Here is a 15,873-nt window from a genome sequence, read left to right on the forward strand (position 1 = left end):
CTCTTTCTTTCACCTGTTAAAATTCTGCTCTAAACCTCACCCTTTGTGTGTGTGTGTCTATCTCCTTATCTCTGTGGCCATGAAACCAAGAACATCAGGTGTCACCCCAGACAAGGCTGCTTCAGCAGGTGAGTGGCAATTATCTGGGCCGGTGGTGTGGGGGTAAGAAGAATTTACCAAGACAGCTGTAGGCTAAGAAAGGCAGATTTGTTACAGGAAGTATGAAAATACATGGCCAGAAAGCAACAAACAAATAAGCATGAGAAGAGCTGACTGAGCAAGGAAACAAAGGCTTGCGAGGGATTTTATAAAACAGTGCTTACACTAAAGAGTGCTACATGAAGTACTGATAATGCCAAGGCTGCAGTGAGCAAACTTGCAGGTGTCTGATGATAGCTGGGTGCAGGAAGATTGTGACTTATTTCAGCAGGAAGGCTATGTGTCCTGGACCATGAGGAAAGGCTGACTTACAGCTTATCTGCTTTCTCCTTTTGCTTTTCCTTTGTTCCAGCAGCCTGATTCCTTTTCCCTAATTAGGACTACACACTCATGAAGATTAATAGGAAGATGCAGATTAGCAGGAAGACCAAACAATGATGTTAATAAAACCCACATGGAGAAAATTATAAGAAAAGAGTAAAAATCAAATTGTTTTCTGCTAGAGTGAGCCTGAGTTTAAAAAAAAAAAAAAAAGTGCAGTATTAATGATGCCTAAAGTCAAGGTCCAAATTAGAGTATGTCAAGAGAAGTTTAAAAGTGAAGGAGTAGAAAATAAGAGTATGCTGATATGGTTTAGAAATATATTTATGTATGAATAAAAACATTCTTTCAACTTTATTGGTAAAATAAGTACTTATTTTTCCTGTATAAGAAGTATAGTTTTAGGCAGCCACCAATGTTGAATCAAAAGCAAAACAAATACAAGGTTGAAATCTGTGTAGTTTTCCCCATGATAGCATTCGAAGGTAGAAGGAAGTGGCCACTTATTTCTCTTTTTATCTGACTTCCAGCTCCAGGAGAAGCTGGGGCAGTGTGTGCTTAGTTAGGTACTTTGTTGCTCCAAGCAAAATCAGAGTTCTCTCAGCAAAAAAGAAGTGAGGTTAGAAGGTGGGAAGGTGACTCAGAATACACTCTTCTTCCATAACATGCATCTCTTCCATCAGGGAAGCTACCCCAAATTCTCATCCAGGTACCTCATCCACCTTGAAGTCTTGACTCTGTTGGTGAGGTAGTCTTTTTCATCATTCATTAATTTATTTAACAAATATTTATTGAGCACCAACTGCTATATGTCAAGCACTGTTCTGGTTCTCAGGGTATATTACAGACCAAAAAAAAAAAAAAAAAAAGACAACGATCTCTGCCATCGCCCTAACTGAAAGTCAGGTTATGTGTATCCACATACTTGTGGCAAAGGAACAGTCTAAGTGTGTGAAATCCCCATTTGGAAAAGGAGATGATGGAAAATATGCAGAAGGAACTTTTCCAGAACTCACAGTAACCCTTGCTGGACAGCACTGTAATTCCTTACAAAGCAGCAGTGAATGAAACCTTGAGAATTAGTGGTGGGAAAGCCTTTTGAAAGCAAGAGGTGTTTTTACCACTGAAATTGTTACATACGGACCAACCGTTGCTATTGAACACACACACACTGTCTTTAGATATGTTAATTCAAAGTAACTCTTCTAATTAATGAGTTTATATGTAAATTATATATGTAAGCTAGAAATAAAAATGATAGCTGCTGTCCTAGTGTGAGTATTAACATAAGGAAACACAAGTTTCTATGAGCATGTGGAGACTTTTTTTTTGGAACACAGGGTGGTTCCTGAACTATACATAGAAGATTCCTATTAAACATCGCTGGTTGAGGGAAGAACATTTAGGCAGCTGTTGCCTTTGTTCTGCTGGGGCTCAGAAAACAATTCCCCAAAATGCAGGCTTCAGAAGGAGAAACTTCTCCCCGATCTTCTGCCCTCCTGTCTCTCAGTCTCATTCTCCCCTGAGGCTAGCCATAGAGACTGGAATCCCTCTTCCCCAAGAAGGGGGTCATAGAAACTAGAACCCCTTTTCCCCAAAGCTAGTCATAAAACCTAAAATTATTACTCTAACTTTCCCTCCACATTTGTGAGTAAAAACTGGCCATAAAGAAATTATCTGACCTACCTTGTTTGACTGCAGGATATAAGAGCTCCATTCCAGAGATGGTCCTGCTCATACCCAGAGGGAAAGAATAAATGCTCAGAGAGGCCAAGAAGAATCTAGACAGACAAATTTTGTGGGGCTTCCCCACTCAACCTGTTAGCATTAGATTATAACCTTTTTGTTCAATTATATTTTTACATGCTGCCCATACTTTGTTGAACCTAAGCATAAAAATGGACAGTTTCCTCTGTATCTTTGGGTCTTCATTCTGAAGCCTCCTGTGCATACACACTGAATAAATTTGTATACCTTTCCTCCTATTAATCTGTCTTTTGCAAGTTGATTTTTCAGTGAAACTTCAGAGGCCCAAGGTTCCCATGGCCCCTACTATTCAACAATACTTGCTTATTTATATCTTGAGTAAATTGTTGCAGGGAAGCGATGACTACTTGGGCCAGTGGCACAGAAGTAAAAGAATTTACCAAGACAGTTGCAAGTAAAGAAAGGTAGATTTATTAGAGAAGGTATGAAAATATGTTGCAAGAAGGTAACAGACAGATCAGCATGAGAGAAGCTGACTGCAAGGAAACAAAGGCTTGCCGGAGATTTTATAGAGTGGAATTTGGGAGCCATAATGTTTAATGAGTTATAGATATTATTTATTCAGGAGGTCAATAAATCCTGGACCATAAAGAAATTCATCTGCTTCCTCTTTTTGTTTATATGTCCTGAGCCGTGAAGAAAAGCGTATTTATACATTATTTGCTTTATCTCTTTGTTTTCTCCTGGTCCCATCAGCCTGACTTCTTTTCCCTAATTAGGACTCACATAAATGTTACATGAAAAATTATTAAAAAGCAACAAACAGAGTAGAGAGAAAAAGGTAGAAAGGCTTGGGTCCAGGTGGCTGAATGGTTCTTGATGAGAACATAGAATGCTCTTTCCTCTAAATGATGATAATGTAGTACTGTGAATAATCTAGGCAGATATTAGTGTATTCTCAATAATTTCCTAATGTTGCTGCAGCCACTACTGGAAGATGTCTTAACAGCTCAGCAATTAAATCTCAGTGGTTATAGTTCAACAGTACTTCAGTAAAGGGCCTCAAAATGTTTCATCATATCATTCGTGTTTCTAAGCAACTATTTCTATGGCAATGTATCACAAACCTATGATTAAATAAATTAGCACTCTCTATATATGGGGGTTGAGTAATGGCCTTTTGGAAAAATTGAAATTCATGAAATATTTTGCATCCTAATTTTTATTTTGGCATTTCATTAGTTTTATCCAGTTTGCTTTTAAGATGTTAAAAATTCAGGTGTGTCACACAAAGGGGGAAATACATGAATTTCGGTGAAAATACAAATGAAAAGGTAAGAAGTGTGACAACTGGATGTGTGATGATTAAAAGATGTTGTGACTTCAGCTACAGATGATGGCCATCACAGTCCAGGCAGAAAGCAGAGAGTATTTGATGTGCTTCTCTTAAGGTGTGGAAATAGAATTATGTCACTTACCTTCCCACCCTTCTCAGGAAAGTTTGGAAGATAAAGCTCTGAAGTTTACTTAGCTAAATAACAGTGTATGTGTAAAAGTTGACAATGAAATGAGGGATGACAAAAAATGAGATAGTTAACTGTAGAATTAAATGGTAATTTTGTGGTTTGCAACGGTTGGCCTTTTCTTAAAAAAGGGTCATAAATCAGTAAGATTGGGTGAATTCCAAATAAGTATCAGGAATATTGTTAAAGAAGACATCGTTAAAAAAAAAAAAAAAAAGATAGAAAGGCCTGGATGCGGGGGTGGAGCCAAGATGGCCGAATAGGAACAGCTCTGGTCTACAGCTCCCAGCGTGAGCGACACAGAAGACGGGTGATTTCTGCATTTCCATCTGAGGTACCGGGTTCACCTCATTAGGGAGTGCCAGACAGTGGGTGCAGGACAGGGGGTGCAGCGCACCATGCGCGAGCCGAAGCAGGGCGAGGCATTGCCTCACTCAGGAAGTGCAAGGGGTCAGGGAGTTCCCTTTCCTAGTCAAAGAAAGGGGTGACAGATGGCACCTGGAAAATCAGGTCACTCCCACCCTAATACTGCGCTTTTCCAACAGGCTTAAAAAATGGCACACCAGGAGATTATATCCCACACATGGCTCAGAGGGTCCTACGCCCACGGAGACTTGCTGATTGCTGGCACAGCAGTCTGAGATCAAACTGCAAGGTGGCAGCGAGGCTGGGGGAGGGGCGCCTGCCATTGCCCAGGCTTGATTAGGTAAACAAAGCAGCCAGGAAGCTCGAACTGGGTGGAGCCCACCACAGCTCAAGGAGGCCTGCCTGCCTCTGTAGGCTCCACCTCTAGGGGCAGGGCACAGACAAACAAAAAGACAGCAGTAACCTCTGAAGACTTAAATGTCCCTATCTGACAGCTTTGAAGAGAGTAGTGGTTCTCCCAGCACACAGCTGGAGATCTGAGAATGGGCAGACTGCCTCCTCAAGTGGGTCCCTGACCCCAAAGCAGCCTAACTGGGAGGCACCCCCCAGTAGGGGCAGAATGACACCTCACACAGCCGGGTACTCCTCTGAGACAAAACTTCCAGAGAAACGATCAGGCAGTAGCATTTGCGGTTCACCAACAGCCACTGTTCTACAGCCACCGATGTACTGCAGCCACCGCTGCTGATACCCAGGCAAGCAGGGTCTGGAGTGGACTTCTAGCAAACTCCAACAGACCTGCAGCTGAAGGTCCTGTCTGTTAGAAGGAAAACTAACAAACAGAAAGGACATCCACACCAAACACTCTTCTGTACGTCACCATCATCAAAGGCCAAAAGTAGATAAAACCACAAAGATGGGGAAAAAACAGAGCAGAAAAACTGGAAACTCTAAAAAGCAGAGCGCCTCTCCTCCTCCAAAGGAACGCAGCTCCTAACCACCAATGGAACAAAGCTGGGTGGAGAAGGACTTTGACGAATTGAGAGAAGAAGACTTCAGATGATCAAACTACTCTGAGCTACAGGAGGAAATTCAAACCAATGGCAAAGACGTTAAAAACTTTGAAAAAAATTAGAAAAATGGATAACTAGAATAACCAATGCAGAAAAGTCCTTAAAGGAGCTGATGGAGCTGAAAGCCAAGGCTCGAGAACTACGTGAAGAATGCAGAAGCCTCAGGAGCCGATGCAATCAACTGGAAGAAAGAGTATCAGTGATGGAAGATGAAATGCATGAAATGAAGGGAGAAGGGAAGTTTAGAGAAAAAAGAATAAAAAGAAACAAACAAAGCCTCCAAGAAACATGGGACTATGTGAAAAGACCAAATCTACATCTGATTGGTGTACCTGAAAGTGATGGGGAGAATGGAACCAAGTTGGAAAACACTCTGCAGGATATTATCCAGGAGAACTTCCCCAATCTAGCAAGGTAGGCCAACATTCAGATTCAGGAAATACAGAGAATGCCACAAAGATACTCCTCGAGAAGAGCAACTCCAAGACATATAATTGTCAGATTCACCAAAGTTGAAATGAAGGAAAAAAATGTTAAGGGCAGTCAGAGAGAAAGGTCAGGTTACCCACAAAGGGAAACGTATCAGACTAACAGCGGATTTCTCGGCAGAAACTCTACAAGCCAGAAGAGAGTGGGGGCCAATATTCAACATTCTTAAGGAAAGAATTTTAAACCCAGAATTTCATATCCAGCCAAACTAAGCTTCATAAGTGAAGGAGAAATAAAATATTTCACAGACAAGCAAATCTGAGAGATTTTGTCACCACCAGGCCTGCCCTAAAAGTGCTCCTGAAGGAAGCACTAAACATGGAAAGGAACAACCAGTACCAGTCACTGAAAAAACAGGCCAAAATGTAAAGACCATCAATGCTAGGAAGAAACTGCATCAACTAATCAGCAAAATAACCAGCTAACATCATAATGACAGGACCAAATTCACACATAACAATATTAACTTTAAATGTAAATGGACTAAATGCTCCAATTAAAAGACACACACTGGCAAATTGGATAAAGAGTCAAGACCCATCAGTGTGCTGTATTCAGGAAACCCATCTCACCTGCAGAGACACACATAGGCTCAAAATAAAGGGACGGAGGAAGATCTACCAAGCAAATGGAAAACAAAAAAAGACAGGGGTTGCAATCCTAGTCTCTGATAAAACACACTTTAAACTAACAAAGATCAAAAGAGACAAAGAAGGCCATTACATAATGGTAAAGGGATCAATTCAACAAGAAGAGCTAACTATCCTAAACATATATGCACCCAATACAGGAGCACCCAGATTCACAGAGCAAGTCCTTAGTGACCTACAAAGAGACTTGGACTCCCACACAATCATAATGGGAGACTTTAACACCCCACTGTCAACATTAGACAGATCAACAAGACAGAAAGTTAATGAGGATACCCAGGAATTGAACTCAGCTCTGCACCAAGCGGACTTAATAGACATCTACAGAACTCTCCACCCCAAATCAACAGAACACACATTTTTTTCAGCACCACACCACACCTATTCCAAAATTGACCACATACTTGGAAGTAAAGCTCTCCTCAGCAAATGTAAAAGAACAGAAATTATAACAAACTATCTCTCAGACCACAGTGCAAACAAACTAGAACTCAGGATTAAGAAACTCACTCAAAACCACTCAACTACATGGACACTGAACAATTCGCTCCTGAATGACTACTGGGTACATAATGAAATTAAGGCAGAAATAAAGTTGTTCTTTGAAACCAACGAGAAAAAAGACAAAACATACCAGAATCTCTGGGACACATTCAAAGCAGTGTGTAGAGGGAAATTTATAGCACTAAATGCCCACAAGAGAAAGCCAGAAAGATCCAAAATTGACACCCTAACATCACAAGTAAAAGTACTAGAAAAGCAAGAGCAAACACATTCAAAAGCTAGCAGAAGGCAAGAAATAACTAAAATCAGAGCAGAACTGAAGGAAATAGAGACACAAAAAACCCTTCAAAAAATTAATGAATCCAGGAGCTGGTTTTTTGAAAAGATCAACAAAATCAATAGACTACTAGCAAGACTAATAAGAAGAAAAGAGAGAAGAATCAAATAGACACAATAAAAAATGATAAAGGGGATATCACCACCAATCCCACAGAAATACAAACTACCATCAGAGAATACTACAAACACCTCTACGCAAATACACTAGAAAAGCTAGAAGAAGTGGATAAATTCCTAGACACATACACCCTCCCAAGACTAAACCAGGAGAAGCTGAATCTCTGAATAGACCAATAACAGGCTCTGAAATTGTGGCAAGAATCAATAGCTTACCAATGAAAAAGAGTCCAGGACCAGATGGATTCACAGCCGAATCCTACCAGAGGTACAAGGAGGAGCTGGTACCATTCCTTCTGAAACTATTCCAATCAATAGAAAAAGAGGGAATCCTCCCTAACTCATTTTATGAGGCCAGCATCATTCTGTTACCAAAGCCTGGCAAAGACACAACCAAAAAAGAGAATTTTAGACCAATATCCTTGATGAACATTGATGCAAAAATCCTCAATAAAATACTGGCAAACCAAATCCAGCAGCACATCAAAAAGCTTATCCACCATGATCAAGTGGGCTTCATCCCTGGGATGCAAGGCTGGTTCAACATGCTCAAATCAATAAATGTAATCCAGTATATAAACAGAACCAAAGACAAAAACCACATGATTATCTCAATAGATGCAGAAAAGGCCTTTGACAAAATTCAACAACCCTTCATGCTAAAAACTCTCAATAAATTAGGTATTGATGGGATGTATCTCAAAATAATAAGAGCTATCTATGACAAACCCACAGCCAATATCATACTGAATGGGGAAAAACTGAAAGCATTCCCTTTGAAAACTGGCACAAGACAGGGATGCCCTCTCTCTCCACTGCTATTCAACATAGTGTTGGAAGTTCTGGCCAGGGCAATCAGGCAGGAGAAGGAAATAAAGGGTATTCAATTAGGAAAAGAGGAAGTCAAATTGTCCCTGTTTGCAGATGACATGATTGTATATCTAGAAAACCCCATTGTCTCAGCCCAAATTCTCCTTAAGCTGATAAGCAACTTCAGCAAAGTCTCAGGATATAAAATCAATGTACAAAAATCACAAGCATTCTTATACACCAATAATAGACAAACAGAGAGCCAAATCATGAGTGAACTCACATTCACAATTGCTTCAAAGAGAATAAAATACCTAGGAATCCAACTTACAAGGGATGTGAAGGACCTCTTCAAGGAGAACTACAAACCACTGCTCAAGGAAATAAAAGAGGACACAAACAAATGGAAGAACATTCCATGCTCATGGGTAGGAAGAATCAATATCGTGAAAATGGCCACACTGCCCAAGGTAATTCATAGATTCAATGCCATCCCCATCAAGCTACCAACGACTTTCTTCACAGAATTGGAAAAAACTACTCTAAAGTTCATATGGAACTAAAAAAGAGCCCGTATCGCCAAGTCAATCCTAAGCCAAAAGAACAAAGCTGGAGGCATCACGCTACCTGACTTCAAACTATACTACAAGGCTACAGTCACCAAAACAGCACGGTACTGGTACCAAAACAGAGATATAGATCAATGGAACAGAACAGAGCCCTCCGAAATAATGCCACATATCTACAACCATCTGATCTTTGATAAACCTGACAAAAACAAGCAAATGGGGAAAGGTTTCCCTTTTTAATAAATGTTGCTGGGAAAATTGGCTATCCATATGTAGAAAGCTGAAACTGGATCCCTTCCTTACACCTTATACAAAAATTAATTCAAGGTGGATTAAAGACTTACATGTTAGATCTAAAACCCTAGAAGAAAACCTAGGCATTACCATTGAGGACATAGGCATGGGCAAGGACTTCATGTCTAAAACACCAAAAGCAATGGCAACAACAGCCAAAATTGACAAATGGGATCTAAGTAAACTAAAGAGCTTCTGCACAGCAAAAGAAACTACCATCAGAGTGAACAGGCAACCTACAAAGTGGGACAAAATTTTCACAACCTACTCATCTGACAAAGGGCTCATATCCAGAATCTACAATGAACTCAAACACATTTACAAGAAAAAGCAAACAACCCCAACAAAAAGTGGGCAAAGGATATGAACAGACACTTCTCAAAAGAAGACATTTATGCAGCCAAAAAACACATGAAAAAATGCTCATCATCACTGGCCATCAGAGAAATGCAAATCAAAACCACAATGAGATACCATCTCACACCAGTTAGAATGGCGATCATTAAAAAGTCAGGAAACAACAGGTGCTGGAGAGGATGTGGAGAAATAGGAACACTTTGACACTGTTGATGGGACTGTAAACTAGTTCAACCATTGTGGAAGTCATTGTGGTGATTCCTCAGGGATCTAGAACTAGAAATACCATTTAACCCAGCCATCCCATTACTGGGTATATACCCAAAGGATTATAAATCGTGTGGCTCTAAAGACACATGCACATGTATGTTTATTGCAGCACTATTCACAATAGCAAAGACTTGGAACCAACCCAAATGTCCAACAATGATAGACTGGATTAAGAAAATGTGGCACATATACACCATGGAATACTATGCAGCCATAAAAGATGAGTTCATGTCCTTTGTAGGGACATGGATGAAACTGGAAACCATCATTCTCCGCAAACTATCGCAAGTACAAAAAACCAAACACTGCATGTTCTCACTCATAGGTGGGAATTGAACAATGAGAACACATGGACACAGGAAGGGGAACATCACACTTCGGGGACTGTTGTGGGGTGGGAGGAGGAGTGAGGGGGGAGGGGGGACGGATAGCATTAGGAGATATACCTAATACTAAATGACGAGTTAATGGGTGCAGCACACCAACATGGCACATGTATACATATGTAACAAACCTGCACATTGTGCACATGTACCCTAAAACTTAAAGTAGAATAATAATAAAATTAAAAAAAAAAGAAAGACCTGGATGCAGGTGGCCAAATGACTTGATGAGCACATAGAATGTTCTTATCTCTAAATGATAATGTAGTACTATGAATAATCTAGACAGATATTAGTGTATTCTAAATAATCTCTGCACACTGTATGGCCACTATAAGAAACTGCCTCAATGTTAACAGCAGGGCAATTAAATCTCAGTGGCTATAGTTCAGCAGTAGTTTACTAAGTTGCTCAGTGCTTCTGAGTAAAGTTTCCTGATAACCTCAGCTTTCAGGTGAGAAAAACCTTCAAGTAACAAATTAGAAGAGCAAAGTAGCTTGCCACTCCATTCTTTCAGGGTAGTAAGAAAATCAGAGAAAGGAATGGAATAATAAATAAATTCCAAAATCTCTGGGTAGAATTAAGCCATATCTAAAATAATATAGTAATGTGCTTTTTTGAGAGATTATGTATGTGTGCTGTTACCTATCTATAGAACAGATGGCATACAACAAACATTTGTGACTCGTTTCTTTAGGAAGCGGCACATGAGACTAGCAGGAGTAAATGTTTTATACACTGGGCCTCGCAAAAATTCTGCAATCACTGGGAATCAGTAACCTGGTGAATGAGAAAACAACGTAATACTGAAAAATCAAAACACCATCCTACAGAACTTTGATGTATTCAGAACAAAGGTATTTACCTAGCTACCAATTGTTTACTTTTTTCTCTGTGCCCCTTCCCAAGCCCAGGGTGAGTCCAATACTCAGGCAAGAAAGGCACTATAAGCAGAAGGTGTACTGGGTTGCTCTGCATCCTACCCAAGGTGCCGGCGGAGTGAGAATCTGACTCTTCCTACTCTAGGAATTTTGCTTTCAAGGGCTTTCTTTTCAGTAATGATGCTGGAGAACAGCAATTGAGACAAGGAGGTTCCGTAACTGCCTATTATTTGACACTGACTCCGAATGTAGTCCATGAAAGAAAACATAGAAGCTCTCTGAAGCACCCAAACTCAAGTTACTCTTACTATACATTAGCCATACTGTTTCTCTTCGTAATGCCATTTTGCTGGCAGGAACAAACACCTCCAAAACCCCTTCTCGGATTTTTCCCCAAGCTTGAGTTCTGATATCAGCTATGGTCCTTTCTCTAATTACTATTTCCTGTGCATGTATTTTTTTCTTTATGTAATTTAGGAATTCATTCTTCATAGGAGTTAACTGGGAATAGAGAATGCACGGGGCAGCTTTGACTCAGACATTCAACCTTACCTTCACCGAGCAAATTTTTGGCTTCTTTTGCTCTTGGGATTAAGAGTTAAAATTATTTCATATTCTTTTCAGTTTCCTTCTCTTCCTTTACTCCTCCTCCTCCTTTTCCTTTTCTTCCTCCTCCTCTTTTTTCTTCCACTACTTCTCTCATTTGTCTTTGGGTTATTCATTTATCAGTCTCTCCTTAGTCCCATCTGTCACCTACTTCACCTACTGTGCAATTTAGGCAGATGGCTTTCTAGCAGAAAGAGAGCAATCAAATCTGTAATTGACTGAAATCTTGACAAATTCAGAAATTACCAAAGAGTTTTGTTTTTTTTTCTTAAGGTGGAGGAAGTTGGGAAGTAGAAGAAATTCAGTACTGACTGGAGAATGTCATAGGCAGGCCAGAGAGGGAAAAAGTACATGGAGGTTTCAAGGTAGAGAGCAGAGGGAACCTGGAAGTAAGCCTTAGCCAATATTGTTCATTCAACCTACCCACCTGATGAAATTAATATGGGCCAAGTCATTTTTTTCAATGTCTTAGTTCCAGCTACAGTAGCAAAATACCATAGACTGGTGGGTTAAAACAATAGAAATTTATTTCCTCACACTTCAGAAGCTAGAAGTGCACAGTCAGGATGCCAACATGGTTAGGTTCTGAAAAGGGCTCTCTGTTAGCTTTTAGGTGGCCACCTCCTCATTTTGTCCTCACATGGCAAAGAAAGAGAGAGAGACAGAGAAAGAGAGAGACAGAGAGCATGCTGTCTAGTGTCTCTACTTATAAGGGCACTAATCACATCATGAACATTACACTCTAATGACCTCATTTAACCTTAATTACCTCCCAAAGTCCCCATCTCCAAATGCCATCACATTGGGGGTTAAGGCTTCAATATATGAATTTTAGGGAGATGCATTTTAGTACAAAGCAAATGTTTTCCAATTATGCCTTAAAGATGTTCAAACATACAAGGTAAGAAAAAATGTACAATCTTTATTTATTTTGCTTTCACATCAGATCACGAATCAAGCTGAAAAAGTAAAGCATTCTGTGAGTTGTGGAATGGAAATTGCCTCAACCATCTCACCACTTGATGACACTTGTAATTTCAGTGACCCAGTTCAAGGCAAGAGAGCTCAGTTTTTCCATGTTTGCAGCAGTACTCTTAAATTCTTGATTCTGAGTTGTTAGGAGACACAATTTCAGAGGTACTTATTACATAAGTTTAAAACATTTTTCTTTTTTCTACTAAAGAAAAACTACAAAGGATAAAGATAAGCTTTTGATTTTAAGGTTGTATAGTCTACAAACTGTTTTCCCATGCCTAATTCTTCACTTGATTTTTTATATGTTTAACTTTTGAATTCTACTTTGTGTTATAATTAATTTCTGAGAGATAAACAACATTCATTCATAAATTAAGAGAGTGATTAATTTTTTGATGACTAAAGGAACTCTGCTTCATACATAGTATAAGAGCTTGAATCTTTAAATTCTGAACTATATTTGGTTATTTAACTTTTTTAATATAATGAGAATTTGTCATATCATTTTTCAAAGCCTATAAATTTTGGAAATTAATCTAAATTCTCAAAATCATCATCATATTAAAATATTAACATGGAATATTGTTAAAAAATTCAATGACACAATTGTTAAAGCAGAGTAAGGAAGATTTTATTCAAGACCATCACAACATATAGAAACCACTGCAATGGGATTTTGCAGCAGTGGAACTCACTTGGGCTCGACTTCAAATACAGCATGATCAAGTGGGAATTTATAGCCAGGGAGCAGGATGGAAGTCATTGAAAAGAAAATTACTAAGAGGAAGCATCAGGAGTATGGGGGATTCTGGCTAAACTGATTTAGCAAGCTTCTTGCTGAACACAACCAGGGTGATCAGACAACCATCACCTGGGAGATGGTTATGAATGAGAAACAAGATCAGACATCGAGGGTGTATTAGTCTGTTCTCAATCTGCTAATAAAGACATACCTGAGACTGGATAATTTATAAAAGGAAGAGATTTAATTGACTCACAGTTCCACATGGCTGGGGAGGTCTCACAATCATGGCTGAAGGTGAATGAGTAGCAAAGTCACATCTTACATGGTGGCAGGCAAGAGATAGCATGTGCAGGAGGACTGCCATGTATCAAACCATCAGATCTCATGAAACTTATTCACTATCATGAGAACATAATGGGACAAGCCCACCCCCATGATTCAATTACCTCCCACCGGGTCCCTCCCATGACACATGGGGATTATTACAATTCAAGGTGAAATGTGGGTGGGGACCACAGAGCCAAACCATATCACAACCAGGGTGGTCAGATGACCATCACCTGGGGGATGGTGAAGAATGAGGAACCCGATCAGACATTGAGGGTAACTAGATACTGAGGGTGTGGGGTTTTTGCTAAACTAACTTAGCAAGGTTCTTGTTAAAACTGGATTTCATAAGGAAATGCACAGTTGGGCTTAGGAATAGGCTGAGGAGCTTGACTAAAGTTTCATCAGGCAGAGAATCTTTGTTAGTGTCAAATAATATAAAAAATACAGAATATAATGTGTGTCAGCCACTGTGTTTAATTTTAAAAATTTGGTTGATGTTTTAAACCCCATAGTTTTATTCATTTAAATGATTAATTTTTATGAAATATCTATGATACGGCTTTTGTTTAACTATTATTTGTTTCTATGTAGCAATAAAACATCTAGTAATACTCTCAATAAAGATGTGTAATTAAAACAGAAGAGGAAACAGACTAACAGAAGTGATGAAGAATGGCAGTTCTAAGGATGGCAGGTGAAATTATTGCTATGTCCTAGAGGCAAAATGATATTACTCACATAAAGTATTTCACTGAGTTTTTTAATTATTTATAATTTTTGTTATAAAAATCTTATAAACAAAAATTTGAGAAGGTGATATGAATATGTATATGTAAGAATAAAATGAAGTTTTTCATTAGGAAAAGAAGATTTGGAAATTTTGAGCATTAACTACATTATGATCTGAATCATTTTTAAAGTAATCATTTTAAAAAAGAAGTAAAATATGGTTGATCAAAATTACTTATCCAATGAAAATGTAACCAGAAAAAAGCATACCTTATAATAAAATATATTTAAATTCCAAATATTAGATTTCTCTCCAGAAACCATTTTGACAAAATATGCCAAAAACCCTCAAAGGACTTATATTTTTTCCTACTTGATGTGGTTTGAATTTGTGTCCCTGCCCAAATCTTATGTTGAATTGTAATTCCCTGTGTTGGGGAAGGAGCCTGGTGGGAGGTGATTGGATCGTCAGGGTGGACTTCCCTTTGCTGTTCTCATGACAGTGAGGGAGTTTTTATGGGATGTGGTTGTTTAAAAGTGTGTAGCACCTCTCCCTTCACTCTCTTCCTTTTTCTCCAGCCGTGTAAGACATACCTGCTTCGCCTTCACCTTCTGCCATGATTGTAAGTTTCCTGAGGTTTCACCAGCCATGCTTTCTGTACAGCCTGCAGAACTATGAGCCAATTAAACCTCTTTTGTTATAAATTACCCAGTTTCAGGTAGTTATTTATACCAGTAAAAGAATGGACTAATACAGAAAATTGGTACTGGGAAGTGGGGCATTGCTATAAAGGTACCTAAAAATGTGGAAGCAACTTTGGAACTGGGTAATGGGCAGAGGTTGGAACAGTTTGGAGGACTCAGAAGAAGACAGGAAGATGAGAAAGAATTTGAAATTTCCTGGAGAATTGTTAAATTGTTGTGATCAAAATGCTGACACTGATATGGATAGTGAAGTCCATGCTGAGATGGTCTCAGATGAACATGAGGAACTTATTGGGAACTAGAGTAAATGTCACTCTTGCTATGCTTTAGCAGAGACTGGCAGCATTTTGCCCCTGCCCTAGAAATCTGTGAAACTTTGAACATAAGAGTAATGATTTAGGGTCTCTGATGGAAGAAATTTCTAAGCAGCCAAGTATTCAAGATGTTACCTGGCGGCTTCTAATAGTTTATGGTCATACACATGAGCAAAGAGATGATCTGAAACTGGACCTTATATTTAAAAGGGAAGCACAGCATAAAAGTTTAGAAAATTTGCAGCCTGACCATGTGATAGGAAAGAAAAACCCATTTCCTGGGGAAAAAACTCAAGCCTGCTGCAGAAATTTGCATAAGTAAAGAGAAGCCAAATGTTAGTAGCCGAGACAATGTGGAAAATACCTTCAGGGCATGTCAGAGACCTTTGTGGCAGCCCTTCCTATCACAGGTCTGAAGGCTTATGTGGGAAGAATGGTTTTATGGGCCACACTGACGGCTCTGCTGCCCTGTGCAACCTCAAGATACTGTTCCCTCTGTCCTAGCCTCTCGAGCTCCAGCCATAGCTAAAAGGGCCCCAGATGTGTCTCAGGCTGCTGCTCCAGATGGTACAAGACATAAGCCTTAGTGGCTTCCATGTGGTGTTGGGCCTATGGGTGCACAGAAGGCAAGAGTGGAGGTTTAGGAGCCTCTGCTTA

At 39.4% G+C, this 15,873-nt stretch overlaps 1 long non-coding RNA gene across 4 annotated transcripts in view; it reads left to right on the plus strand.

Annotated features, from left to right (window-relative positions):
- Window positions 1-15,873, plus strand: part of LOC134808004 (uncharacterized) — a 316,641-nt gene that overhangs the window by 288,966 nt on the left and 11,802 nt on the right. For 2 of the 4 annotated variants that reach the window (XR_010149863.1, XR_010149860.1), the window contains one exon: window positions 10,629-10,788. The exons of the other annotated variants lie outside the window; for them this stretch is intronic. This is a non-coding gene — a long non-coding RNA (uncharacterized LOC134808004). The remainder of the gene's footprint in view (window positions 1-10,628; window positions 10,789-15,873) is intronic. 4 annotated transcript variants of the gene reach the window in all.

Source organism: Pan troglodytes, chromosome 13 (genome assembly GCF_028858775.2).
Source record: "Pan troglodytes isolate AG18354 chromosome 13, NHGRI_mPanTro3-v2.0_pri, whole genome shotgun sequence".
Classification (NCBI taxonomy): Eukaryota; Metazoa; Chordata; class Mammalia; order Primates; family Hominidae; genus Pan; species Pan troglodytes.